The following is a 27,410-nucleotide window of genomic DNA, read 5'->3' as shown; positions in this document are numbered from 1 at the left end:
AAAATCACTTAAAAAACCAAAAAGAGTACAATCCTTAGGGCTTCAAACCTTCCAAATTAAGGAATTGAAATCCCTATAAAATGTCTAACCCCGGAGGCTTTTTCCTGTAGAATTATCACTGGTAAATATATAGATTATTTAATTAATCCACTTGGTTTTAAGTTGTCTGCTCTTTTATTTTCCTTCTGTGCCTCACTTTGGTGGTTTGAGCCCCCTGGCACCTGCAGAAATTGCTGAGAGGTGTCTGGTAGAAAGGATCAGAAGTTCACAGGCACAGGTGTATGTGGTGTGAGGGACCTCATCCTGATGTCTCAGTCCCATTTCCACTCAACACTTGCCCCTTGGATGCAGTCTTAAGTTCAAAGGCACACCCAAAGTGGCACCCCAGTGGTACAGCCTTGCCTGCTTTGCTTTTAATGAGATCAGGGTTTCACTAGGCTCTGGAGTCTGTGATTCAAATGCTCTCCTCACTGTTCAGTTAATGGGATCAGAGTAGCTCCATCTGTAATGTGCGGGTTGTCTCCTGGGTAATCTGCCTCAAGGAGATGAATTGAGAAGCTTACACCTTTAAATATGATGCAGTCAAGGAGAATTATAATTATTGCATGTATTAACACTGTGTACAAGGCCCAAATTACATGGTACAGAAAATATGAAATAAAATGGAATATTGTAATAGCCAATAGTCCGGGGGAAAAATCCTCATTTTTTGAGCATTATCTATGCTTTTGGTAAACTTTGCTGTGGAGAAAAGAAACAGAACATCCTTTCTCCCTGAAACTACTGGAAGTCCTCTAGGGCCGTGAGGCAGATCATCATACTTAGCTTGTATGTGGGAGTTGCAAAGAACTCATCAGCTTATCCTTTCATTTCTTCTTCCTCGAGATCAGTCTTTTTCCTCATTTTAGGATCAGAGAGCAACTTTTGCCTCTTTTGCTGTCCAGGCTGGTTCATTCATCTAAGCACAGTTTTGTTAAAATGGTCGTTTTCTCAGAGGAATTGTTCCCAAAAGGCTTCCAAGCATTCCCTGTATTGGTAGAGAAAGGAAGAGGCTGAGTGAATTTGGAAAGTCATCTTTGAAGCTGACTCTAGGACCTGAGTGCCTGGTTTATTTTTCTCTTTCTGGAAAGTATGCATACAAATCCCTAAGCTTTCAAAAAAATGTAGCCCAAAGGCTTGACTTGTCAGTCTTAGCCTAAAGGAATGTAGGTGTCATCAGTTACAGATACAGTTGTTGGCATTTAGCTATCAAACTACTTGATTTGCATGTATAAAGATTATTTTAACCTATAAGCTTTGGATCTTCTGGTGTTGCCCAAATTGAATACTCAGCACAAAACCTCTCATACAAGATCAGGCTCTGATACCTCAAATAGCCTTCAGGAAACTGAGCATTTGCCTACTTAAAGTTGAAGTCAAAGACACTGGAAGTTGAAGAGAAATATATTTTAAAATACTGATTTTAGTCCTATTTGTTTGGCCCAATAAATACTGTTATCTGACAACACTGATTTTAACTGCTTCTTTCACAATTAAGGTGTCTAAATCCAGCATCGTTTAAGAGACCTAGTCCTCATCAAAGAGATTTTCTTCCCATTATGAGCAGTTTAAAAATCATTGTAATTTCCATGGCAACAAAACTCCTACTATCCATACACTTCCCAGCTAATTCATTCTTCTATATTAATTAAAATATAGCAATAAGAAACGTGTATTTCTCTGCTTCAGAAATCTGCTCTGAAGAACAGAAACACCATGCTGTATTGCAGGTATGAGTAAGACACTTTCATTTCTTTTTTGAGGGCTTCCTTCATTCTGCATCAAATAATATTTTTAACCTGACTCTTACCTCATACCACAGAAATGCCCGAGTCACAATAATAAGTACTTGAAATTACCTAAACCCTTTCCAGTTATTCTAGTTTCAAATATTTTACTGAGGATCACAAACAAGCATATTAGGGACCAGCTTCAGAAAAGGCTTGTGTTTGCAGTGAACCTGAGTATGCTGTGCAGTTTCGTTGACATCACAGGGACAAGGGTGGAACACATCAAGTGTGGTTGAAAGTTTCAGCTGTAATGCATCTGGTTTTGAAAGTTACAGACTCCAGGTTTGTGAGAAGAGAAAAGAGGGTCTCACAACTGCACTTTCAGACACAGATCTGTGAAACTGAAATTTTAAAAGCCTGCAGAGGAGGTGGCATGCTGAGTTAAAGAACTTGATATGGAAATAATCAGAGAGCAGACAAGATACAAAATAGAGAAAATAGAGGAGTAAGAGCTTTTAAGAAAGTTAAATGATTGCTCAAATCTCTCCTCCCCTTACCATTCCTGACCTCCCTTAAGTTAAGGCAGGCATGATGAAAGATCTACACACTTTCTTCTTCTAATAATTTCCTCGGTAATCAAGGGGCGGAAGTTGTTAAGTGTAGTACGATCGGTTGGAAGAGATTTGCTCCAGCATTTGGCTCTTGTGCCAAGAATATAAAACTGTCTAATAGGAAGTTCTCCACACATGAGCAGGGAGTAGAGCTGAAGTAGCAATCAGCAGCTGATCAAGGCTATCTGAGCACACAGACCAGCTGAACAAGCAGGAATTTCAGCAAGTGGTTGCTGCGCTGTTTTAGACTAGCCCGTGCATCTGATCCCACCGGCCCTGACAGCGGCTCTACACTTTGGGGAAAATCCTGCAGCTACTTGCAGGGGTATACAAGGACCACAATGCAAGTAGATTGGGAGGTAGAATAAATGAGAGTGTCACAACAAAAAAAAGGTGACATTTTGGTAAGACCTGTATATTAGGAAATGGAATGGATTACTTGGTGGGATAGAAAGCTAAGGAAATGTGATCCTTCTTGCTCATTCTTCCACGTTCTCCTACCTCCCACCACGAGTAAGTAACATGTGGGTGGATAAGTGTATCCTCTGGCTTGGTTTAATGCCAGCAATGAGAGCATTTGTGAAGCAAAGCCAGGCATGCTGGCAAACATCCATCGATCATTCTTTCCTTCATTAAAGTCCTCTCACCTTGTGAGAAGAAATTGATTACGCTCCCATAGACACGCTTCCTCCAGCACTTCAAAGCCTGCAGAGGTGGAAGCTGGATTTGGGCCATAGTGCCTGGAGCCTTCAAGAGTTAATTAAACATAATAGTAACCTATATATTTAGAGGTCCCTTTTTGATGACAGAAACAGAATAGAGGTTAACCCCACTTTTCAGGTTCTCCCTCAGGATTTGTTTGAACTTTGCTCTTCTTGCACCTCTCCATCAGGTATGAACTGAGTTCTGCAAGTCAGAGAGAAATGAGTGCTGAATCTCCAGCTGCAGACATGGGCCACAGGGGTGGAAAGACTGAGTGATTTGCCAGAGGTTATATGTGAAAACTGTGGCAAGGTGCAGTTGTATTATTTCATCCGCTTTTTTTCTCACAAATTCCCTGCTACCCTCCCTCTTCTGTGATGAATCATGAGAATACCAATACATAACTAAGTATAGATGACATGTAGGCACTGGCTGAAATTCTGCAAAGCACCTTACTGCTGCTGAGGTGGCAACGAATGAGGAACAGAAATCCTCCAGATTTACTAGTCCTAAATGCAAACAGCATTTATTTAAGCTTCCACATAAAGATCAACTAAGCAGCTTTAAATACATCACTAAAACCTTCAAGCTGCATAACACTGATGAAAAATTGACTCGGAATCAACATGCTGCACTGTGCTTACTAGCCCTGACAAGGTGGATAAAAATAGTAAGGAGACAATGGTGACGTCAATCAAAGACTGGGTGAGCCAAAGAGTTTTGCAAATACTCCCACGTGGAATGAGTCAGAGATGGAGTAGAGAGTTTGAGAAACACAAGGCAAGCAAAATCTCTTTAAAAGAAGTTTCGCTGTGTGCTCAGAAGCCGTAGAAAATTTAAATTTAAAACAAGAGGTAAATATTGAAAAGAGGGGGGAAAAAAAGAGTCCTGAACGTGTTTCAGTCCGCTGGCATGGTGAGAGGTTCTTTTATGATTTTTTTCCCTGAAAGCTTTCCAAATCAAATGCTAGATGTGATAAATAAATCCCGATCTTTAGGCAGGATAAATTTCTCAGCTGACATTTGGCAGCAAGAAACCTGATTCCTATGCCTTCATGTGGGGATGTGATAGGCACCCTGCAGGGTCTTGTACAGAGTATTGATGTCTCCTATCTCCCTACACAGGGACAAGGACAAGTCTGGCAGCTGATGGACAGACCATGATGTGACTTTATATGGTAGTTTAGGGAAGGAAGTAAAAAAGCATTTGCAGCTGATTGGAAATAATGAGAGAATTTGGGGATGCAGATGGTCATTAACTTATTTAAATGTTTTCCTAAAACAATGACAAGTAATTAAAAAAAAAAAGGAAAAAAGTAAAATTAAAAGCCCAAAAGTGAGTATTATATCTCTCCAAACATGTCAAGCAACAAAAATGTCCTCAGATTTATAGAAGATGGTATTTTTACATGTAGTAGTCTAAGGCCTCATATACATTCCAGTTTCAAATCCTATGTGTTTACTTTGGACAAATATAAAACAATCATGTTTTCTAAAATCTCTAATTCTGAAAATTCACCAAAAAGATGGCTTTTGCAACATCTGAATATCTTGACCATTATAAAAATACACAGCTTCTTGACAACACCAATAAAGATCTCTTGGATTAAATGTGTCAGGAGCGATGTTTCCTTTTTAAGCTCATTACATCCATGAGTTGATTATCTTGATCCACAGGGCATAAAGACCCTGAATTTGCATGCACAGTAATCAAAGCAAGTATTTTCCTATCTTCATTAGGCCTGGGACCAAGCTTCTTAGCAACTTAGCAACTTCATGCAAATATCTTTCTTTTTTTTTCCCATCAGAAGAGGTGCACGAATATGGTGCAACACACAGGAGATACAAATGCCAGCTCCTGTCACAATAAACATCTTCCCTCAGGTAAGGAAGAAGGTTTCTTTCACAAAACTTCTATCCACTCTGATTTTTTACCCAAGTCATGCCTTTTCTCCACAGATACTTTTTCTGCAGATAGCTTTACAACCTTTAAAGTCTACATAATGCAAAATTTACACAATTTTGTCCTGAAAAAGATCCCCACCAACAACCAATCTCTTTTTCATTTCAGAATTGATTCTTCTTGATTCTCACAGTCTTTTCTTTATCTTTGACCACTCGTGGAGTTGGGTCTGAAGCTGGAAAACAGAACAACTCTAAGGAAACAGCTGAGACAACTTTTGTCCTTTTTTTTTTTTTTTCTTCTATATAGTCTTCATCTCTTACCCTTATTTCTTTGATGTTTCAGTCTTTTGCAACTGTTGAGCAAGGAAGATTAAAGCCATTATTGCTTTATTAAAAATTCAGTGTTCTGTGCCACTCCTTTCCTGTTTTTGACTGAAAAGTCAGCCAAAACTAAGATACTATCTGTGGGTAGGAAGCATCTGAACCGAAAATGCCGTGGTCTCTAATGGTTACGAGGAAAACCAAATATTTTGGTATACACGCAGCCTAATTATTAGCTCTTTTAAAAACAGCAAGTACACACTTGCAGTGGAAGATCCATCCTAATATTATATATGTAGTCATACACCAATTCTTGAGAGTCCTTTATATGGCAGAACAATGAGAAATTCCAATAAAGACTGAAAAATACTCATATTTTTCCTTTTAACTTCTGGAATGAATGTAAAACAATGTTTAACTTTCTTTATGCTAAGTTTTAGCTGTGAAATGATTTTAGCCTTCCTCTACCAAAATCATAAAGTGCTGAGAAATCATAACTGCTATCATATTATGATTTTGGAAGAAGAGTTAAGTACCAAACCATAGTTTAAGGAAAGATACATAGGCCTCATTAACTGATCATGTCAGAACAACTTCACTGCTTCTTTTTGCAGACTTTTGGCATAGCTGAAGGCTTTAGTTTAAGGTGGAAGCTTCATTTTGGCCTGGGGATAGCCTCTGAAAGATGCAGCAACCTCACAGCAGAATAATGGCTTATCTGCACTGCTAATTTAAATACCACAAGACTGTGACATGTCAGTGTAATACTGTGGTGGAGATACTCAGGGAATTACACGTGCCCCACTTAATAACGTGACTCGTTAGTCAACAGAGCCTTTGCTGGTGGGAATTGTCTGCATAGGCCTTAATGGAAAAAGTCTAACTTCTTATCCAACTATGGAAAAGAGAGATATCGTTTTATTCAGTAAGACTGATACCATAATTTAAGTGGTGACAGCTGGAGGATTTCTGAGTGAAATCTGACCAATGATTACCATGAAATTCAGTGTTCAAGCAAAAATGATTGCCCATATTTTATAGCTATAACAGGAAAGAATATGGGCTATACCTTACTGGTTTCTTTCGACAAATCAAAAGTTTACTACTCAGAATAGTAACAGTGTTGTAAACTGTCATTGGGATAAGGGCCTTAGGTGTTGAAATGTAAATGTCTACATATAATCTGACTAATGCATGTATTTTGTAAGCAATTACTATCGTTTGTCCTTTGACAGGGCTTTCTGAAACATTACAGAGAAATGAAGAATACTTTTAATTTGTACTGTATTAAATTATACTTGTATTAATTATTAAATAAAGATTATTACTAAAACTTAATGAAAGAAACTATCATTATTATATCTGCCACAAATAAAAAATCTACCTATTGCATAGTAAAGATGATGCCATCCATTAATTAGTTTACAGATCCCCAAATCTAAGGGAATGCCAGAAATTCCCAGGATTTCCCTGACTCTCACATATATGTCAGGTTCCTGATGAAGTTGAAAGATATGTGCTGTGTATTAATTTGAATGCTTCTGTCTTTATTTCACTCATGTAACATCTTCCTCTTTCCAATCTATTGCAGAAAAATCATCTGACTGTGTTGGGCAGGAGATGCACCCATTGGGCTGTCCACAGAGGAGGTCTCAGGACATGGAGATCCATTGTGCAGAGAGTAAAGTCAAGCCACTTGCTGAAACCTGCCGGCCTCTACTGCTAAGCTCTACAGTAGGTTTTTCTTCCAGAGGACAGGAGGGGTTTTTTTTAGGTGGACATACCTACAAAGCTGTGAATCACTGCCCTCAAAACTGACACGGACCCAGCATCAGCAAGTGCTCTCTGAGGAGCCCCCACCAGACTAGGGGAGAAATCCACTGATCTTGTCTTTGCTGATCTTTCTGTCTGACAGTAACTTCTCCTCCTGCTTTGCACAGGCCCTGGGGAATTCACCCTTACTAAAAAAAATTCAGAAATGTGCGTGTAGGACATGCAGCTTTACAATTTTGATGTATTCATAAAGTCATGCAAATACTGTACAAGTATGTGAGGTACTTGTCAGAGAGACAGTTTCAGTTAAAATAGCTGACATACATATCTGGATAGACAGATGAACTATGCTGGGGTGAAAAGTATAATCGTGCTTTTAATATTCATGAACGGGATATGGCAATACAGGTCTTTAGGGATAGGACAATGCAGAGCCAGATACACTCAGAAAAGTTGGATGTCACTGGACAAACACATGATGTGATCCCAGAAGCAATGCTTCTCAGGACATTTTCTTATAGGAGCAACGTCCTTGATCTTGAATGACTGCAGGTTTTAAGTGAATAGTATGTTAGTACTTTCCACTGAAATAATTTTACATGACAACTTTAAAATACACAAAACATATTCTGCTGAAGAAGAAATTCATTAACTACTGGAGCCCAAAAAGAAACACCTCATAAATAAATATCTGGTAGCATTTTATGTAGATTAAAAATACACAAATATATGCACATGTATATGTAATAGTAGACACAAAGGCATATAGAAAACTAAATATATAAACATATGCATATTTATGTAAGATTCCTACACATTATTGACAAGAACAAACTATTCATAAGGTAGTAGGTTTACATATAGCAAAAAAAAAGGCATTTTATCACTACATTTTACTTGCTCTTGTTTTATTGCCTTGTCTGTATCCTTGAAATCTTCCTCTGTATTCTGGTAAAAACCAATCTCACATTTCTTAGCTGCTGAGTGGAAAATCTAGCAACTAACCTGTTTGAAAACATGCATAATCAAGCGTAAGTCAACATAGTGGGAGCTGCAGGTGCTGAGCAAATGAAGGGCTAGTGTAAAGAAGCCTAAGTAGAAGTAACTCTGTCTTTAGGTTTTAATATGGTAACAGAGACCAGGCTGTCAGATCTTGGACATCTGTTTGACAATTTTGACTTGTAATTATAATGATGAATCCTTAAACAAACAGATCATAGTAGACAGTGGAAAGTACGCTAGGATAAAGTAGAATCTGGTCTATTACTAGGGCTGATGTGTGTAGGAGGAATCAACAAATACTTTTTTTTCTTTTTTAAGTAAACCAGCAATTTTTCTGCTCTTCTACCTACTGAAAGCATACAGTGCAATTCATTTGGCATTGCCTGTTTAAACTCTGAAAGAACCTCAAAGCAAAGATGCTATTATTGCTTTGACTATGATGTGTTTACTGTGGCACATACTTGCAAAATGAAGAGCCTAAAGTAATACTCCTAACACCCTATTCAGACACTCAGACATCAGCAGACTGAAATCAAAGCGCTCATTGCTCTCCTTTAATTCAACAGGATTTGTGAGAGTAGGACATGTTAAGAATATAAGGCTGTTTTTACTTTGATTCCTTAATAAATGGACTTAGGTTCCCAACTGGAAAGCTGTAACTTATGTGCATAGCAAGGGGGTTAATGTGGCACAGGGTTAAGGTGGGAAGACATCAGAAGTCTCTTTGCTCTGTTTCAACCTTCTGAAATTTGATGCCATTCACCAGAGGTCTCCTAAGTGTAAAAGTTTGTCTCCTCTTGTTATATTGCCACCTGCTCAGGGAAACGCTAATCCATTAAGGTCAAGCAGTTCTGAGAAGGTGCTGCAGTGCCTGGGGCAGCCTCTTGAGTTTCACTCCTAGCAGCTGCAGGAAGATGAAGTCGGGATGGTCCTCGTTACTGAAATTAGACAGATCAGGAAGTAAACAGAGCTTGCCTTTCATCTGATCTGGCTTTGAGATGGGAAAGGTTGGGGAGGGGGGCAGAGCAGAGGGTGAATTCCTCTTCTAATTACTTTATGGGTCAGTTCTCCAGACTTTGTGTCAATGTCAGACATGCATAATCTTTTTTATTTTTAAATGGGAGAAAAGGAAAAAAAATCTCATGAACTACTGAAGATTTTAGGGTTTACTATCATTTAGTTCTCAATACCATGATTTTCATGGGGATTATTATATTTTCCTTTGGGAATGAGCAGCCAACAGATCTAAGAGGGGGAGAGCCATCCTTTCAGCATAAACTTCTTGCCCCTTTACACAGTGAAACCTTTTCCTTTTGTGTTCATTGCTTGGCTTCTTTTCTCTGAAGTGGATTTGAGGATTATGAAAGGCACTGGACTGACAGTACAGGCTGGAGTTCTCTTTTTTTTCCACACCTGAACAGCTGGGATAGCAGCCCTGTGAGACCATCTCCTCCCCACAGATCTGAAGGGACAGACACCAACTACAGAAGAGTCAGATGCCACCTCCATAGCAAAAACTTCCCACTCGTCTCCTCTCTTTGCAGCCCATGCCAAAAACCACCTTGCACAAACCACAGGCCCTCTGGGAGGGCATCATCACCTTGTCGAACTCCCTGATTTGCAGATGGTGACTTTGAAAAAGAGAACACAAAAACCTGAATGATGGAAGTTCACTGAGGAGCACTGCCTCGTGCGCTCAGCAGGAGCTATAACGCGTAGCAGCAATTCAGATGTGCTCCAGCAAATGAACGAACCAGGCTCAATCTTGTTTTGTCTCACTGAGAGCCAGTACTGTCTGGGATCAGCTGGGGCAAAAGCAGACTTTTCAACACCATTTTTGGGTAATGTAGGCTGTGATTATATGAATTCCATAGGCACAGGCAGCCTTATTGCTGCAGTCCCCACATCTCACACACCCACTTGGAGTCCTATTTTCACAGGGTTTTTAAGAGCCGCTTTAGAGAGCTGTGATAATCCAGGGGATTAGTGAGAGCCAGAGGGGAGCCAGACATATGATGCCCCACAACTGAAACATGCAGATTCTTTGCTTTGATGTGATAAGGTGCAATGAAGCCTTTCAAAACCGAGGTGAGGGAGTGTTTTGTAGGGCTCTGCAGCATCCTAGCTCTACTAGGGACTTCAGAAGCCAAGATGCTGTGAAGACAGCTGGTCAACTACTTGATTCAATTAATTTTTTTCCACCTTGATTTTGCTCAAAGCTCTCTTCTTCACCTTCCCCCACACCTCTGCTCTCTCAGTTTATGGGGCAATGTTGATGAGGAAGAAAACTGTATTTTCATTTGATATTCCCTTCCTCCAGAACCGGTTCTGTCTCCATTACATGTAGCCAGAAGGAGCCTTTTGACTGGATGGATATAGGCATGTTCTACAGTCCTCTTTCTTCCTCTGACTTGTAGCAGGTGTTTCTCCTAGAGCCAATACTTTAATTTGAAACTTTTCTCTCTTCTTCTAAACTGGGCAAGATACTCAAATGCCTGCCTTTCCCTCTATAAATTCTTAGAGTGTTTCTACACCAGAGACAAATGCATGTAGCAACATTTCTTTCTGCATAATTGCTTCTCAAAGTATATGCAGAAATTCTCCAATGTGCATGCAGATGCAAAGTACATATTTAATCATACATCTGTATGTCCCTATACATATATGTACAACTACCTGGGGGACCAGGACATTCACTTGGCAATTTTCTTTCACGCTAGAAATCTGTATGCATGCCATTGATGTCAATTATTTCATTAGGCTCAAATGAGGATTATCTTGTGGTGGACATTAAAGAGATCAGAGGAAAAACAATCTCTAAGGAAAGTAGTTCCATCAACATAGTACAAAATAACTGGATAAGGTAGGAAATAAAACTTTTTCTTGTTGGAAAATGCATTTTTCTAATACTATGTTGAAATTTCTTTTCTTACCCAATATTAAGAAAGCATAAATATTTACTGGCACTTGAAGTCAGAAATTCATAAATTCACCAGAAACTCAGAGTTTGTTTGAATCTCCAAGGATGCACATTATCAGGATTGTTTAAAAATATGACTCACTAATTACAATAAGTCTGCAGACGATGGATCACCAAGTGTGCTCTAAGGTGCCATCCACATATATTCACAAGGCCTGCAGATTGAATTTTTAACTAAAAAAATCCTAACTTAAGAAAAACAGTGGTAAAATACCATCACAAACCCAGATCCTGAAGCCAGACATGTTTGGTTTGCTCTTAAAATCCATACAGATTGAATTCTAAACAAAGTTATTGGAAACTACCTTTCAGGTTGTGACAGCTCTCGACCAGAAAGCATTCAGCAGCCACCACATGCTACAAATCTCAGAGTGATGAATAAGATATTGCGACACTACTTTCTTCTTTTTTGTGGTACCTTTACACTGTTTTGTCTTGGCTTTTTGCCCCTAACTTTTCATATTTCTATTTCTCACATCTCAGCTGAGAGTTGTAATAGGTAAGATAGGGACTACTGCGGAGTCACTGCTAGTGTGTGTAAATAATTACTGGGGGTTTTGGTTTCATTCTGCATGTTGTGAAAACAGGTCTTTAAATCTCAAAATTTGTCATTAAATAAAATTTTTTGGGGGTTTCAACCAGCCTAACTTTTCTCTGCCATCTGCTAGGCAAACTATCTTGTCTTTGGAATACAGTTGGAAGAGGTCTATTAAGATTAGCATAAATGTTGCTGGAAAATAAACTTTATGGGAATTTTTAATATTACTCCATCCGACAAGGACAGTCTTGCTAATTGGACCCTATTCCTGCACTGCCAGTTTCAGTTGAGAAGAAATGTAAGCAGTACACAGTTGGGATTTTCCCATTGTGATTAAACACATAGTTATTTAAACACAATCTAGAGGAGATACATCATTCAGTGTACCTCTAGATAGTTATTTCATTTGTGCAAGTGTTTGCCTCTTATCTTGGCACAGTTCTAAAATGAGTATTTAGTCAAAAACACTAAGTGAATTCTAAGAGAGCATCCAGTCAGGACTGGGCACAATATGAGTATTTTTAAAATAATGACAATAAACCACCAAACTAACCAGAAGAATTGTTGGAATCGATCAATTAGTGTAAATAAACTGCTCCTGACATAAGCTAAAATCTGTAAAAATTATGTTTCATAATAGCTTCACATCAGCAAATCTCTTCAGGATGCTCTTTTAAATCTGCAGTATCTTGATTTCAAACTCCCTGCAGAATAAGGGATTATCTCTCATTTTAATGTTCCAAAGGTACAGTCCCACATATTCTTTCAAGTGTCACTTGACAAAGAGAGTAGAAGATGTTAGCCCCTTTATGAAGTGGAAAGCTTTAAAAAGCTCTTATTATTATTCTGCAAAATGCAAACATAGCTCAGGAGGAGTCTCTGTTAGGAAGTGATTTGCATCTCTTGGAATGGTTTAAAACTGACACAGAAGACAACTTGAGTGACTTAGACGGAAAAGGAAGTTAAATATTGAAATTGTTTTGCTATTGAAAGACACAAAATCTGATCTTATATTTAGGCCTTCCATGCCTGCTTCTGGGCCTTTGTCACTTTATCATCTGTGACCTTGACTCAGGGAATCGCTGATTTCCATTTTATCAACAGCCAGTGGCTGCACAGTCTCTGGCTGATATTGACAGCACATGGTGCTTAAAAAATTGCACTGTCTCATTTCTCAAGAAGTTACTTATTTTTAAAGATTGTTTTATCTACTAGACACATTAAGATTTTCTTTACAATAAGAACCACATAGCTCTAGGACAGCAAGCTGGATTCAGTGACAGAATCATGGGAGAGTAGATAAATAAGTGGGGTTGTACAGTTGACTCTGGGAGTTCAGCATTTGTTTAAATATTCTAAAGAACAGAAGACTTTCCTGAACTAAAGAAATGGTAAATGGGAACCAAAGGCAAATAACAGCAGAGAACACATTTAGAAGACTTGTTTTCCTTATGGAAGATCAACATACCAACAACAAACCCACAATTTTAGATTAAATTTAATGTATACCAAAAATAATATCTATTACAGAGAAGTCCATAAGGCATGCTACAAAAACATGTGGAGGATCAACAAGTTCTTTGATCATTAGATCTGACTCAGAGGTACAAGGTGATAACCCAGATTCATAACAAGAATTACTGACACTACTATTTGTTATATAACACCATTTGATGGAAATCAACCAAAGTTTTAGCATATGATCCTCCTCTAGAACAGAGTTTGCCTGTGCTGTCTGTGAAGTCAACAAAAGCTTCACCTTTGACTTGATAGGAGCAGAATAAAGCCAGTGAGGACAGAGAAAAAACAAAATGTGAGCTTGACCAGACACACATATGCTGGAGAAATGACCCACCTAAATTATCACACAAAGAGCTCCAAAGCAGCTCCAAAACTAAAAGCACACATAAAGAAGATTCTGTAAAGGCCAGCCAGTCATGGACACGCCATGTTCCAGTTTTGTCTCCTTTGGGCCTGCCACACCAGCCTGGATGTCTATCCATCAGCCACAGACAGAGAATGTCTGGGCCCAATGAAGTCAACAGCAAGGATGCCCCTGACTGCCACGGGGCCATGTTTCATGCAGTCACAGTTGTCTACACAAAATTTGAAGTTGCCCCCTTCACTCTTTCACTTCCTCTCTTGCATGGCAGTGCATTTTGTGGCAACCTGAGAGTGATGGGAGCCACTGGAATATTTTTCAGTGTGGGAACTCAGCACATCACTCCAGATGTCCAGAGCTACCGAGATGAGCTTTGGGGGGCTTGGAAGTCGTGGAATGCTGCCAAAAGTGACTGGTGACTTGACTTTGACCCTTCTAAGGATGTGTCATCTGTGTATGAGGAGATGAGAGATTTTCAAGTTTGAATGGTGAAGGGATGGTATTCACTGGGTGAAACATAGATTTTAAAGCACTGTACAGGGGGGTTTTGAGTGTTACACAGGGGGGTTTAGAATCCTGTACATGGGGGTCAGGAGTCCCAAGATGGAGGGATTTGGGCATGCCCTGTCCTTCTTCTTTCTTCTCCTTGGCATCCATGTTCAGGATGATGTTGGCACGTGTGGATTGGTTCCTGGTAAAGGTGCACTTGTTAACAAGGGTGAAAAGTATTGGAAATAGAAGGTAAATATATTGTACATACTTTTCACTATAAAAGACACAACCGCCCCGTGGGCGGGAGAGAGTGCCCTTGGCTGTCTTGCTGATCAGACCTCGGCTGGGCAGACAGAAAAACTTTGTAGATAAGAAATAATAAACACAACTGAAGACCGAAAACTCATTCTTCGAGAGCGCGGCCTGCCCAGAACCACCTTTTCCTGTGCTGGGGCAGAGACAAGTAACTGCTGACCCCGACATTTCAGGACACTCTTTTTGGTGGAGTTGCGTTCTTCGGGCAGCTGTGCCCAGAGATGCAGAGGAATCAGCCAGGAACTTTGTATCACTGTGGTTAACAGTCAAAATAAAGGAGTCCATAATGTGTAGGCTAACAGTGACTGCAAAGGGATGAGATATTACTGCTTCTCCTTATTTGAGATTGAATCCTTATTTTAGCAAGGTGATGAAGATCAGTTTCCTTGCAGTTTGGAAGACAATTTTCACAGAATGACTAGGTTGGAAGAGACCTTCAAGATAATCAAGTCTAACCCATGCCCTAACACCTCAACTAAACCCTGGCACTGAGTGCCACATCCAGTCTTTTTTTAAACACATCCAGGGATGGTGACTCCACCACCTCCCTGGGCAGATCATTCCAGAACTTTATCACTCTTTCCATAAAAAACTTTTTCCTAATATCCAACTTGTATTTCCCTTGGAAATTTCAGTTACTCTGGGCTTTGATAATATGCTAAATAGCAGAGGTGTTCTGAGCTTGATTAGTCACTTCTAGGGATTACAGCAAACAAAATTAGTAAATAATAATCATAGTGATCAGTGTTTCCTCCTTAAAAAACTGAAAGTTCAGAAAAGCAAAGAAGAAAGGCATTCTGAAGTTTATGTCCACTGTATCAGGTGAGAAGAAATAACACATGGAAAATTCAAAATAACAAAATTTGGCTTTTCAGATGGACCAGGATGCTACCTCCAACTTCACTGACAAGGTCAAAGTCTCTTGGATTACATATCTAGGAATTTGGTGGCCATGACTGGGTAACTGAGAATAAAAACAGTCTCTTCTTGGCCACAAGAATACAATAATGCCTCTGTTACTACACTCCTTTTTCCTCCTTATGCTGGGCTTCTTGCTCCTATCTGATTCATGCTGAAAGAGTAAGGATGTGCACTAAGATCAGAAAGCAGCATGCAGGAGCAAGGATGTTTCTTTTGCAGAGGAATGGCACTGTATTTAATAAATGTCCTCAGCCTTAGTTCATTCAAAAGCATTTCATAATGAAGCCCATTGTTTAATCTTCTCTCCTCCCATAGTTAATAATATTCTAATTAAAATAATTATTATTTCTTAGCATTTACATAACACTATATATCTTCAAAGCATTCTCTAGCTATGACTCACACTGCTCACAAGTTAAGTTATAGAACTAGCTAGGATTTCTCTGCAAATTTTTTGAAAGAAAAACAATTTTTAAAGCCCTGATTTTATGATGTGAAGTGGTATAATTAGCTCATATTTGAACCTGAATATCTTTCAGTTTGACAAAGTAGCCTAGTTCCTTTTGGAAAAGATAAGGACCACAGCCTGTCCATCTGTGGCATCCAAACAGCTCAGAGGAATACTGAACAGGGCCCAAAACGGATAGGTAGATTTAGTTCAACAAATTGAAATAGAACATTTAACTTATTTTTTTAAAAAACACTTTCACAATTATGAAAAATTAAAATCCAGAAAAAAACCCAACCAGAATAGCGCAGAGAGGCATTTTCAATATTGTAATTTAGAATACATAGATTTTGAAGGAATGGATTTTTCCTCAATATGAATGTCCAAGTTTTCATCATCTTCATTAAGTTCAAAACGATGACAGAGCATTGTGCTATTTTCCTCACCTCTAACCAGTTTGCTGTGTGAACCAGGGTCTCAGAAAGCAAATGGGGAAATCACTGTTTCCAGCTGAAGAATGACCACTATGAAAGAGAAAATGGTGTTCTTAAACAGGGAAAGGGCAATGATGGGATTCGGGTGTCCAAACTTCAGATGCACATAAGTACCTTGCCAGCACAAGAACACAAGACGATTCACCCATCCTTGGTCACCAGTGGTCACAGAGGGAGAAGGAGGTTTGGTCACAGAGGGAGAAGGAGGTTTACTGGTTGTCTCTGCACAAGATGTATGACTGACACAGGTGGGTTGAAATCTTCCCAAGCATGCCTGTTTCACTTCACTGAGCACTGAAGAAGTTCTTTTTCTAAGTTCAGAGCTCTGAGTTGGCGCTAGGTAGACAAGATTAATCCCTCGTGGATGAGGAAAAGTGGCTTACTTGGCTTTAAAAGAAACTTAAAGAAACTTGTGTATTGACCAAAAAGACAAAGTCTCCTTTCTTTTAAATTTGTGCCACCTCTGACCTCCCCACAGAAAGCCATGACTTTTCACCTTCTGATGGCCTCTCTGAGAGGCACACAAGCTTGGGTTTGGTCCATAGATGATATTAAGCCATTAATATCAACAATAAACTGGATAATCTGCCAAGAAAATAAGCACTGCTGCATTTAACTTCATAAGAGATGGTTACTCCTGGACTATGTATATTAATGAGTTTTGAATGAGTGACGTTTGATAAAATATTCACCATCTCTTCAACTTTCTTTCATTTCTTTTCTTGCTGGAGCCCTTTCATATTTGAAAATTAATTATGCACACCATATTTAACCAGGGTGAAAATGAGACTTACATGGAACCTTTCCAGCTCTTCATTACATATTTAATTGTTAAAATAATCAAGCTATCCATCACACATTCTGCCACCCAGTCATCTGTCACCTTGGAATCAGTCAAAAAGAACAGAGAAAGAGAAGTGTAGAAACAGAAATTTCACATTTCTTGAGCTGAACAGTTTTGCTATTGAAAGGAATGGTCTTAGCATGGCATATCTGTATTGTGTTTGCAAAAATAACAAATGGCATCTTCATGGCATCTTCTGTGCTTTGTGTTTTCTCCCATGAAGCCCTAAAAACTACCACCATGTTATAGGAAAGTTCTTAGCGCAGAAGAAATTCAAGTTCCTGTGTCTTATTGATTTTAGAGCCTGGCTAAAAATGCTTTACAAAGTGTGCAGTGATCTGGTCAGGATTTAATAATAGCTGCATACTGTGGGATGCTTTTCATCAAAAACTTGTCCATGCACTTCACCAAAATGCTAGGAAACACAGACCTTGCTTAGTGGATGGTGAAACAGAAACTCTAGAGCAGCATCAGGCTACAGTGGTAATCCATCAAACACAACAAGGCATTGTGTGGAGCCGAGTCCTTTGTCCCAGAAAACCTCAAGGCAAATATAGGAAGAAGGATGAAACCTCCTCCTCCTGAGTTTGACCACTGCTCCTTTTACTGAGCTTTTCACATTCTAAGCGCTGCATGAAGTCTGCTGGGGTGTTGCATTTAAACATGGGACTCAGTGCTACAGGATCAGAAGCCCTTATGATGCAATTGATACACAATATTTTAAAAGTGTAAAGCACAAAGAATTCATGGACTTTCAATGGACCCTTGGTTTTTTATAAAGTAGAAGAGTAAAGGTGTGAAGAAGAACAAAGATTTCTTATTTACATGGGTGTCATTCCCCAACTATCTTATATGCTAAATGTTCATAATGTTGCCAGGAAAGCAATATTGCACACAATGTTTTTAAAATATAGATATATTTCAGTAGTCATAAAAATATAACCTGGTTTCAATTCACAAAGGAGCATAGACGAGGTGCAAGTTTTAGCTTTTCATATTTTACTGAAATTTTATTTCACTGTGTTCTATGCTAGAGACAAAAGGATCAAAAGGAATACTTAATTCTTACAGTCAATCCCATAGAGGTGAGATTTTCAAAGGCATTTTGGTGGGAACTGAGTAGCCCAGTTAGTTTATTTAGCCCAGTCTCACTGTGTATTTCTCTATAAATAATGATTTCAATTTAATCCCAAATTTTACATAACAAAGAGTGAGCTTATAGCTAGACAGGTCCAATGGAGCTCAGAAAAACTGCAGCTTTAAATGACTATTATTTCATTCTTTAGCAGTCCCTAACAGTAATTGTGCATTGCCCTGTGGTCTAAAAGGAAAATAAGCTTTCTCCTTTTTCATACACAAAGGTAGAACAAATACTATTAAAATCTAACTGGAGAGCTTTCTAAAGAGTATTAAATAAATCTCAGCTCAGGCAGACTGTGATGTATTGTGAAGGTCACAGCTGATATGAACAGTGAAGTAGCTACTTGCAGGGAAATAATGCATTTGGATAAAGAAGTTGTGCCTATCAAATAGGGATATGAGCTGGAAAAACAAAAAGAAACTACTCAAAAACCAAAGCAAATAAAAAAACCTACAGAAGATGTAAGAATCACAAAACAAAAGTCACCAACACCAGCCATAGCTTGAAAAGTATCAAGGACAGAACCAGTGGAGCGAATGATCTATCTTATAAATTAGACTTCAACTAGTGTAAAAGCAGCCAAAGTGAGGGCCCAATTGTTTTTGTAGCCTGTCGGAAATAATTTCAAACCTGACAGGATACCATGGCTCGTAGTGTGATCTCACAGATTTCAGTGGTCATGCTGAGAGATAAGCAGAGAAGCACAGTAAAAACCCTGATAGCAAAAGCACTGCTGCCAGCTTTGCTGTACTAAAAAATTATCATTCAGTCCGAATAGCAGATCAGGCAAGCACTGAATGACTTCCCTTTCCTTCTCTCCCTCCTCCTCTGCTTGTCTCCCTGCTACCACCCTCTTTCTTCCCCTTTCCACTCCCTGAGAGGACATGAAATGTTGTGTTTTATAGCATCGAAACCAGCTGTTATATCCAGTAACAACAAACATCAGAAGAATTACACTGTCATCAAACTATCTTATGATATCATTAGTGTCCTAAATTAAAGCAAGATGATTGCCCCAGCAGAGAGCAATAGGGATATGAGCTGGAAACCATACACAGATACTAATGCTGCAGGTAGGTTGTAGAATTCCACTGGAGGGGAAGGTGCTGTGTCCTTGCTCTGTAATTATGCTGGGAATCAACTGACAAAGCCCTTTCTTCAGTTACAAATGGTGAAGGGCAGAGCCACACACTTCTGTCTGAGATGGGGTGCCTGTTCCAGCTCTTCAGATTCCCAGAAGGGCTCTGTAGCCTGCCTCACTCAGGTGGGAGAAGAGCAGGTCCTCTCAGCCGTGCAATATCATGCAATTAGTGCCTGGACAAACATGGAGCCGCAGGCACCAAGGGAAGCCCACGGGAAGTTGTGGCATCTCTTTTGCTGTTAAAACCCTGTGGCTTCCTCAAGCAGGGCAGCAAGAAGGATTGGTAGATGAAGGGATGGGTGCAGAGGCACCTGGTTTGGAGTGCAGAGCCCTTGAGTGGGAGATGCTTTTGACCGCTTAACCCATAAATGGTCACTTCTGTCTGTTACCTTCTTTTTGGAAGTTGCAGTACTGGCATGCAAAATGGGAATGCCTCTGTTTTCTGGGGCAGGAAATATTTATTCCCCCTGCCTTATAACCTCATATACTCGGACTAGTATTTGCATATGTGCTATGCTATAAGGCCCTGTCCAAACCGTATTCCCTGCAGATTAATATTTTCCTGGCAGAAACACTTACTAATTCCACTAAAGGTACAGTTTGAATCCATTTAATTTATGTGCACAATCTTCAAGCTGGTGGGGAGGAAAGAGAACCCCCCGAGAAAAACACTAAGCAGGGTTTGCAGGGAAGTGAATTTGGTTGATGCAGTTTCAACTGCCAACAAATTACTTCATCAGCCTCTACTCATTGTCCCAAGTGGAAAACAGAGATATTTTCTTTGATCAACATATCCAATTCTAAAGTAGCTGTTCAGGACAATAGTCATTTAACAAATGCTTTCATTTCTAGAGTCTATCACAATTTGATTCCAATAGTAATTTGGCTGTCTAGCTTTAAACAACAACATGTGAAGCTAGAAGATGGGTTACAACTCCATTTAGCTTTTCTTAGTAAAGATGTTCAGCTGAAGCTTTCTTGATTCACCCCAGGCCCCAGCACTATCTCCTCAGTTCAGTATCCACCAATTTAAACTGATCTGGTACAGGTCAAATGCCCACGACTTCTTCTTTTTCCCCACCCACTGTATCCTACAAACACTTGTACTAACACTAAAGTGTTGGAAGATGAAAAGCAGAAAAAAGAGAATTATTTTCCTTCCAAAATTTTACATTACTGGTGCTTGTATGTACTCCTGTAGAGAGGCAAAAGCAATACCATCTTTGTTTTACAGTCAGGGAATGAAATCACAGAAATATTAATTGCCTTGCCCCAGGTCACAGAGGAATCTATTGCAAGGCCAGAAATTTGACATAGATCTCCCATATCTCAGATCAGTGTCTTAATCATGAAATAACCACCAGAAAGTTGAATAGTTAGGTTATCTGTGGAAATGGAAGGGGGTTTACTGCTATGGTCTATAAAGAGAGAAATGGCAGCAATGCATTTACAATAACTTATATTCTGATCTTGGGAAAATGGCACTGTGGGGATCTCTGTTTACTCTCATTTACTTTATATGAAGTTTGCAGAGTTTGCAGTCTAAAGGAAGATGCTTGCTTAATGCAAACTCAATTGAGGACTGAAAATTCATATTCAATTTTTCACTCTTACATCATCAGTAGATAGGAAGAGTTTTCAAAAATATCCCAGATGTTAAAGGTCCTGAAAAAGAGAGTCCTGTTTAACTGATCTTACTCCTGCTGGTGGCAGAATGCTCTCCAAAATGTGGAGGCCTAATTTTTTTTCATGCTTACCCTGACATTAGAGAGAAAAATTTTCCAGTCCAGTTCAAGCTATCTAATTTCTAAGACAGTTACCTTCTAAAATACATAAATATTAATACTGTTAATAGCATAATAATATTCCTTCACACTTGATTTCAAGCAATTATTTAATTTTATTAATCCAAACAGAGCAAGAAGGATTTCACTTGCCCATTCCACTTTCTCTTTTTGTGATGCATCCTTCTGATTGCAAAGTTTCAATAACTTGCAGTTTGCTGTCCTGCAGGTGCCAGACACACGGAACTGCTATGCTCAAACAAAAGTGTGAGGCAAAGAGTGAGATTTTGGGACGCTTTTCTCCACAAACACAGTTGCAGGAAGCAACTCTCTGGCATCCACCAGCGCTCACCTCACTGAGACTGTGGTTCCATTCCTGCTGAGCAAAAAGCCTTTTCACCTAAGGGCAGAAGCAAAGGGGTGTGATGCTGCTGGGAACAGAGCTTCTGGCAATGAAATGTTTGGTCAAGCCCAGATTAGCTGATCCCAAACTGGCAGGTCTCCAGTCCCATCAGGAGACGAAATGATCATGTGGGCAAAAACCCTTTCCTTTTTCCAGATTTTAAAAGAAAAAAAATGCCCAGGATTTGATCCTTAAACTTATGCTGGCCCAAAATTTCATCTGGCTACAAAGTCCAGGCACTTACAACATACTTTGTTTTCTCCTTCACATATTTCCTTGCTCCATGTATTGGTGTGCTTGCTATTCCATGTAATGTAGTAAAAAAAATTAATGCATGTCTCAAAATACTGACTGGGATGTTTAGGAGTATCAAAAGGCAGACTTCATTTTGAGCATCTACATCCAAGACAAAGCTGAGATTTTAGTTTATGGCCCACTCTGTGGCCTTGTGTTTGCAAAAACCAGCAGCACAGTGAGACAAATCCTTCGTTATCTCTAGCTGCTCACATCCCACATTGAAAGGCTCCATATATAGCTGGAATTCACCACAGGTAAGTGTTTGTAATATAGTGCTATTTCCTCCCTATTACTATATGACTTTCCCTTTCCTTACCCCCATTTTGAAAGAGTTCTCAACTGCTTTTGCAATATAAATATTAAGACAGCATGATGACAACAAAGGTTGAGAAGGTACAATAAAATTTAAAAACTAATAATACAGTACGAGTATTGCAGTAGTGTATGATCTTTCAACAGATATTATAAAAGAAAGCATTAATTAAGCTTCAATCATTTAACCTTTGAGGTAGGTAATATTCACACTTCACTAAAGAGTAAACAGAGGCCTTCTTATAAGTCTTGCATGTTACAAGCCTTGTCTAAAGCTGCCCAGCAAGTCAGAAGAAAGGGAAGAGGAGTAATGAAATTAAGAGCAACAGAAATTATTTCTAGCATGACATCATGCAAATTCTCTTCCCTACTTCCAGCAGCTAGTACCATTGTATTTCTCAAATTATGGTGGTTTTATATATTTAACCCATGGATTAACCATCTTCCTGCCATGGTGTAGGAGTTGCACTCTTTTCTGTGGGTATTACTGCAGGTTTGCCCTTTTCTTTGTTTGCTCACTGACTCCCTTGTTCCCACCCTGCTTGGTCTTCCTCACTTCCTTGCTTGCAAGCTGGCATCCAAAGCAGCAGAGGTCAGAGGAGTCATTTTCAAGTAAGGATACCTTTGCAAAGGTGTAGGTTTCCAAAGGGTTCATTTAAAGCCTGAAAATATGGCAACAGATCAATCAGCTTACTTTTAGCAAATTCCTGTCTGCAGCACCATCTATGGAGAGGAAACTTCTGTATGCATTTTACTTGCTCAATCTGCACAGTCACCTCTTGGGGTCAAGTCACATTCAGGGAATTCACCCCCCAGGAGGAGAACAAAACAAGTGTTGATTCCCCAAAAGACCATCTTCATGTAAAATTTCCTCAATGCCTTCCTGGAGAAAGCAGAAGAATAAGAAAGTTAGAATGTACAACTGTGTCTGCAGGAGAAAAAAAAACTAACCATCTTTTCTTTTACAGACTGGACTTTTTGGGATCAAAAGTAAGCTTCTTTCTGAGGCCTGGAGTGGTTCCAGACAGCTGTGGAGTAAGAAGGTGGGAGAGACAAGCTTTTCTCCCAGTGCATACTTATTTGTATTTGTGAGAAAAATGCTGCACTATTACATGAGCAGCACAGATAACGTGCCTTGGAGATGCAAAATCAGTTAGGCTGACACCTTACAGAAGTGCACAAAACAGAAATGCTGTCAGGAATATTAAAGGAGATAGGTAATTAATGAAAACTGTCAAGGATCTGCCCCCACAGTTATTTTAAACCTTGCTTTTTTTGCCTAGTCTCTGCCCTAGCCAGTGATGCTTCCTTCCCTCCTCGTTTTGATTCAATAGCCCTGACAGAAGTTCGCAGCTCCCCCTCTCTCCCATTTATTCCAAGACATAATGTAGTAATTATACTTACATTTTTAAAGGTAGACATTTCTCCATAGGCCCTATCAACCTGTGGCCTCACAATTATAATTACTTGATCTACAGACTGTTAATTTTTTATCTTTCATAGGAATAAAATAGCACAGGAATAGGACACAAGGAAATGCGGAGAAGTTGCAGACAGATAAAAGTTAATGTTCTCTAATGACTACAGCATATGACAGGAAATATAAATGTCAGGGGCATCAGAAAGTACATTATTTTACTTATATTTTTTCCTAATTTCCTATTTGTCAACATGTCAACAGAGTCAGTGAAATGGATTAAATTTCTAGGTGGCTTCCTGGGTTATAAGCAGCAAGAAAAGCATCCAAATAGGTTTCTGTTTATTACTTTTCCAATTAGATTTGCATGGCATTGATGCTTGCTCTCAGGAGTCTATTTGCAGTATTGGGAAAGGGTGTGAGTGAAATGAGGCCAAATCCATGACAAGTTTCTACTTAGCCTAGTTTTCCCTCAGTTACTTATGACATTTCTGTTTTTCCAGCCTGTAAACAAGATGAAAACCAGGAAAAGCAAGAGTTGGTAATAACAGTGCTTATGCTGGCTGGAAAAAACTGGTCCAAAACAGCAACCCTGGTTTTGATTACGTGTAGTAATCAAGCTGTGTTCATAATTACTTGACTTAATGTCTCAGGAAATGTTAATCTGCACATGGAAATCTTAGTTCTAAAGACTGTATTGATCCACTGACATCAGGTAAGAAGTTAAAGTACTTCATGCTTCCTTTTTGTCCACTGTAGTTTCATGTTGGGGGACGGCTAACAGAGATAATGGAAAAGCTGGTTAGTAAATGGTTAGTAATTTTTATCTTCTAGGCCAGGATTGAAACAATACTAAACAAAACACCACAAACAAAACCTATTAGCGAGTCAAAGAAGCTGGGTGTAACTTATACAGGAAGGTTTGGTTTTTTTTCGACTGGCCTTAGAGTACACTAGCCTGACAGCATATATTTTAATATACTTCAGAATTTAGTGAACTAGAAAAATACTTTGCTGAGGATATCACAGTGTAGCAAAAGTACTCTGATGTCAGGGTAGATGCCAATGGTGATCACTTAGGGTAAATTGTAAATTTTCAGATATTCTTTCATCAACATCTCCTAAAGAAAGACATACATTAGATGTCAGGACTGTTAACTACACCAGTGAATTAATTACACAGTTGCACATTGCATTCAAAAATAAAACAAAAGTGCTTCAGGACTACACAGCTTATTGGGAATGAAAGGCATGGGTAGACTGAAAGAGCTCAGAGGATGTGTGTTGTCTTGTTTATGGCAGGTAAGTGGCAGGTAAGTATTGTGGTACTGCAGAAACCCTCCCAGTCCCCATCAGGAGTTTGATTACATTTGGCGAAATTATTTTCATTTGATGGCAAATACCACCAGTTTCTTTTTGTCCTCTTTGAGTGTCTTGCCTCCTTAAAAACTGTTCTGCTTCCCATTGCAGCCAGTCAGACACACAAAGAGCTTGGGGAGAGAGTGGGACAGAAGTTTGAAGAAAAATCACAGTCATCCTGCAACATAGGGGAAAAAGTGCTTGAGACTATATTTGGGTTTAACAGAACAGCAGAAGAATGAGTAAAATATGGCAGTCTGGAGAATGAGACAAATAAATTGTTTGTGATTATTTTGACATACACTTAAGTACCAGTTTTCAAGCATTTCAGAAACTTAAGTGTTATTTCATCTTGTCAGCAAAACTTAACGTGTTTCTATAGATCAGAATTATTTTCAGCTATTTGACACAGGTATGGATTTTCTACTGAGAACTCTGGATTTTATTCCTTGTCAATACATCCTAGGCCTGTATTTGCCTCTTCCACGGGGTCAGCCTGATGGTTCTCAGCCATGGATGTGCTTGACAGATTGCACACCCAATACTTTCCCTTCTTTTATTTCCAGCTAAGAAGTTCTAATAAAAAGCACTTGAAACTGTTGGTGCTTCATGGGTGACCAAGCCCTTCATGCTACTGCTCACATCTTGTGTAGTATTCTCTCTCCATTAATTAAGACTCCCATCCATACTGCCTTTCTGGTATGTATGCTATATATCTCTGCAGCCAAGGTTTCCCAAGGTTAGGAAAATCTCAACAAATTTCATTAGCACTCTCTTGCTTTATATGACATGGTCAATCATGCAAGTATTAAGTAAAAACTGTCATAAGACGGAGCCTGCAGGAGCCTGTAACTGCAATACCTACTCTTTCAGCACAAAATACTGCAATGTGCCCTTTAACTTATTCTGCCCCACCTCAAAGCTCTTGACCAAATACTCCCTTTATGCCTTGGTAATTTTCCACCCCTATAGTACAGAAGTCCACAAATCTTCTGCACTTTCATTTGTCTAAGAAAATCTTACCAAGAAGTAGCACCAGTTGAGTGTGGTAACAATCTACATTGATGACCTGTGCTGCATTTTTCTCCCCTTTCACCCTTTTTTTCCCACACTTTTTTATTATTTTCTCTGAAAATATATTCCAGTAACTTTCATACTCAAATGTGCTAAACCTGTAGTTACCCAGATTTTTATTTTAAAACCTTGAATAAAGTTAACACACAATGATGAACTACTTTATAAAATTAAGACTAAAAGGAGTAAACAACTTTTTTCAGATAATATTTCTGAAAATAAGCACCATGAAAAATAGTTTTCCATGGATGTCAATAGTAATATAGTGGTTCATAAAATTTTATTCCATTATCAGAGCATGTGGTAATTTAAACTGATTCAAATCATACTGTTCATGGCAGAACCTCCCCCATGTGTGTTATAGGTGAACAGCACAGAGGGAGTTTGGCAAGATTAAAAATATGGTGATCCTTAGATTTAAAAAGTAAATAAAAGGAAGATACCTGGCTCAGACCTCCCCAAATCCTTTGTTCTTTATAACTGGCAATATAAAAACAAATAAACAAACAAATCAGCCCATCTCAGAGGTAAGCCATGCACAGAACTTTGTCCCCACATATTTCTGCCTAGAAAATATCTCTGCATTTATTTGCTGTATGCAAAATGCTGACTGGCACAGCAACCGTAGAGTGACTAATATATCACTGTAATCAAGGACAGCTGGTTTTCTTGTGGAGTTACCAAATTCTCTTCAGGAGCCCTAGCTTCTAATTATCTCTAACTAGGAGCAGCCTCCACCTTGCCTCCCCTCCCCTCCCCAGCACTACAAGAGACCGCGGTGCAGCACCCCCAGCCTCCAGCTCTGCTCCCACACCACGGGAGGCGATGTATTAAACATACAATGCATGTTCTAATAAGTGGAGCCAACGAGAGCTAAAGAGCTTGCAGCTGCTGGTACCACCTGTGTCCCTTCGCTTCCAGCCAGAACAATCTCCTCTCTGCAGTCCCTAGTTGTGGCGAGAGATAAAAGAGGCAGAAAGTGAGAGTGACATGTCTGGCTCGTGTCCTGCTCTCGTCATGAAGGAGCCAGTTGATCTGGAAAGCTTGCTCGCTCCCTCTGTGCATGTGGATGATTGGGCCTGTTTCCCCCCCAAGCAAGCAAACACAAAGTAGCCATGTATGAATTTCCTACTTGTTCCTCTGTGGAGTGTGCCCCACATGCTTGTTGCCATAGTTCATGGAAGTGCAATTTCATTAGTCATCCCTGTTGGCTTCCTGAGTCATGAGGATTGCTGTGAGATGGTAAACTTGGCTTGAGCAGGGAACAGACCTGATGGGTAAATGTGGCTTTGGCAGACTGAATGGAAATCCACCCTGAGATCCATTTTTTTTTAAGAGACATTTTTATAAAGGCTGTTGACAGAGAACTGGAGTATTTTTTTTAACCTTCCTCTTTTTTTTTTTTTTTTTTTTTTTTAATATGCTGTTTCTTTTTCCCTTTCCTGACCGAGTGGTCATATGGATGCCTTTCAAAGTTTGGAATTAT

General features: G+C 39.3%; 1 long non-coding RNA gene across 1 annotated transcript; it reads right to left on the bottom strand.

Moving 5' to 3' along the window:
* Positions 1-400: 400 nt before the first annotated feature.
* LOC135288306 (uncharacterized) lies at positions 401-26,603 on the bottom strand. The gene is made up of 3 exons (XR_010351496.1): positions 26,368-26,603; positions 22,769-22,957; positions 401-1,027 (listed from the first exon to the last, which is right to left on the bottom strand). It is a non-coding gene; the product is annotated as an uncharacterized LOC135288306 (long non-coding RNA).
* Between the last annotated feature and the right edge of the window lie 807 nt (positions 26,604-27,410).

The sequence above is a fragment of the Passer domesticus genome, chromosome 1 (genome assembly GCF_036417665.1).
Source record: "Passer domesticus isolate bPasDom1 chromosome 1, bPasDom1.hap1, whole genome shotgun sequence".
Taxonomy (NCBI): Eukaryota; Metazoa; Chordata; class Aves; order Passeriformes; family Passeridae; genus Passer; species Passer domesticus.
This window is presented reverse-complemented; position numbering and strand designations above follow the sequence as displayed.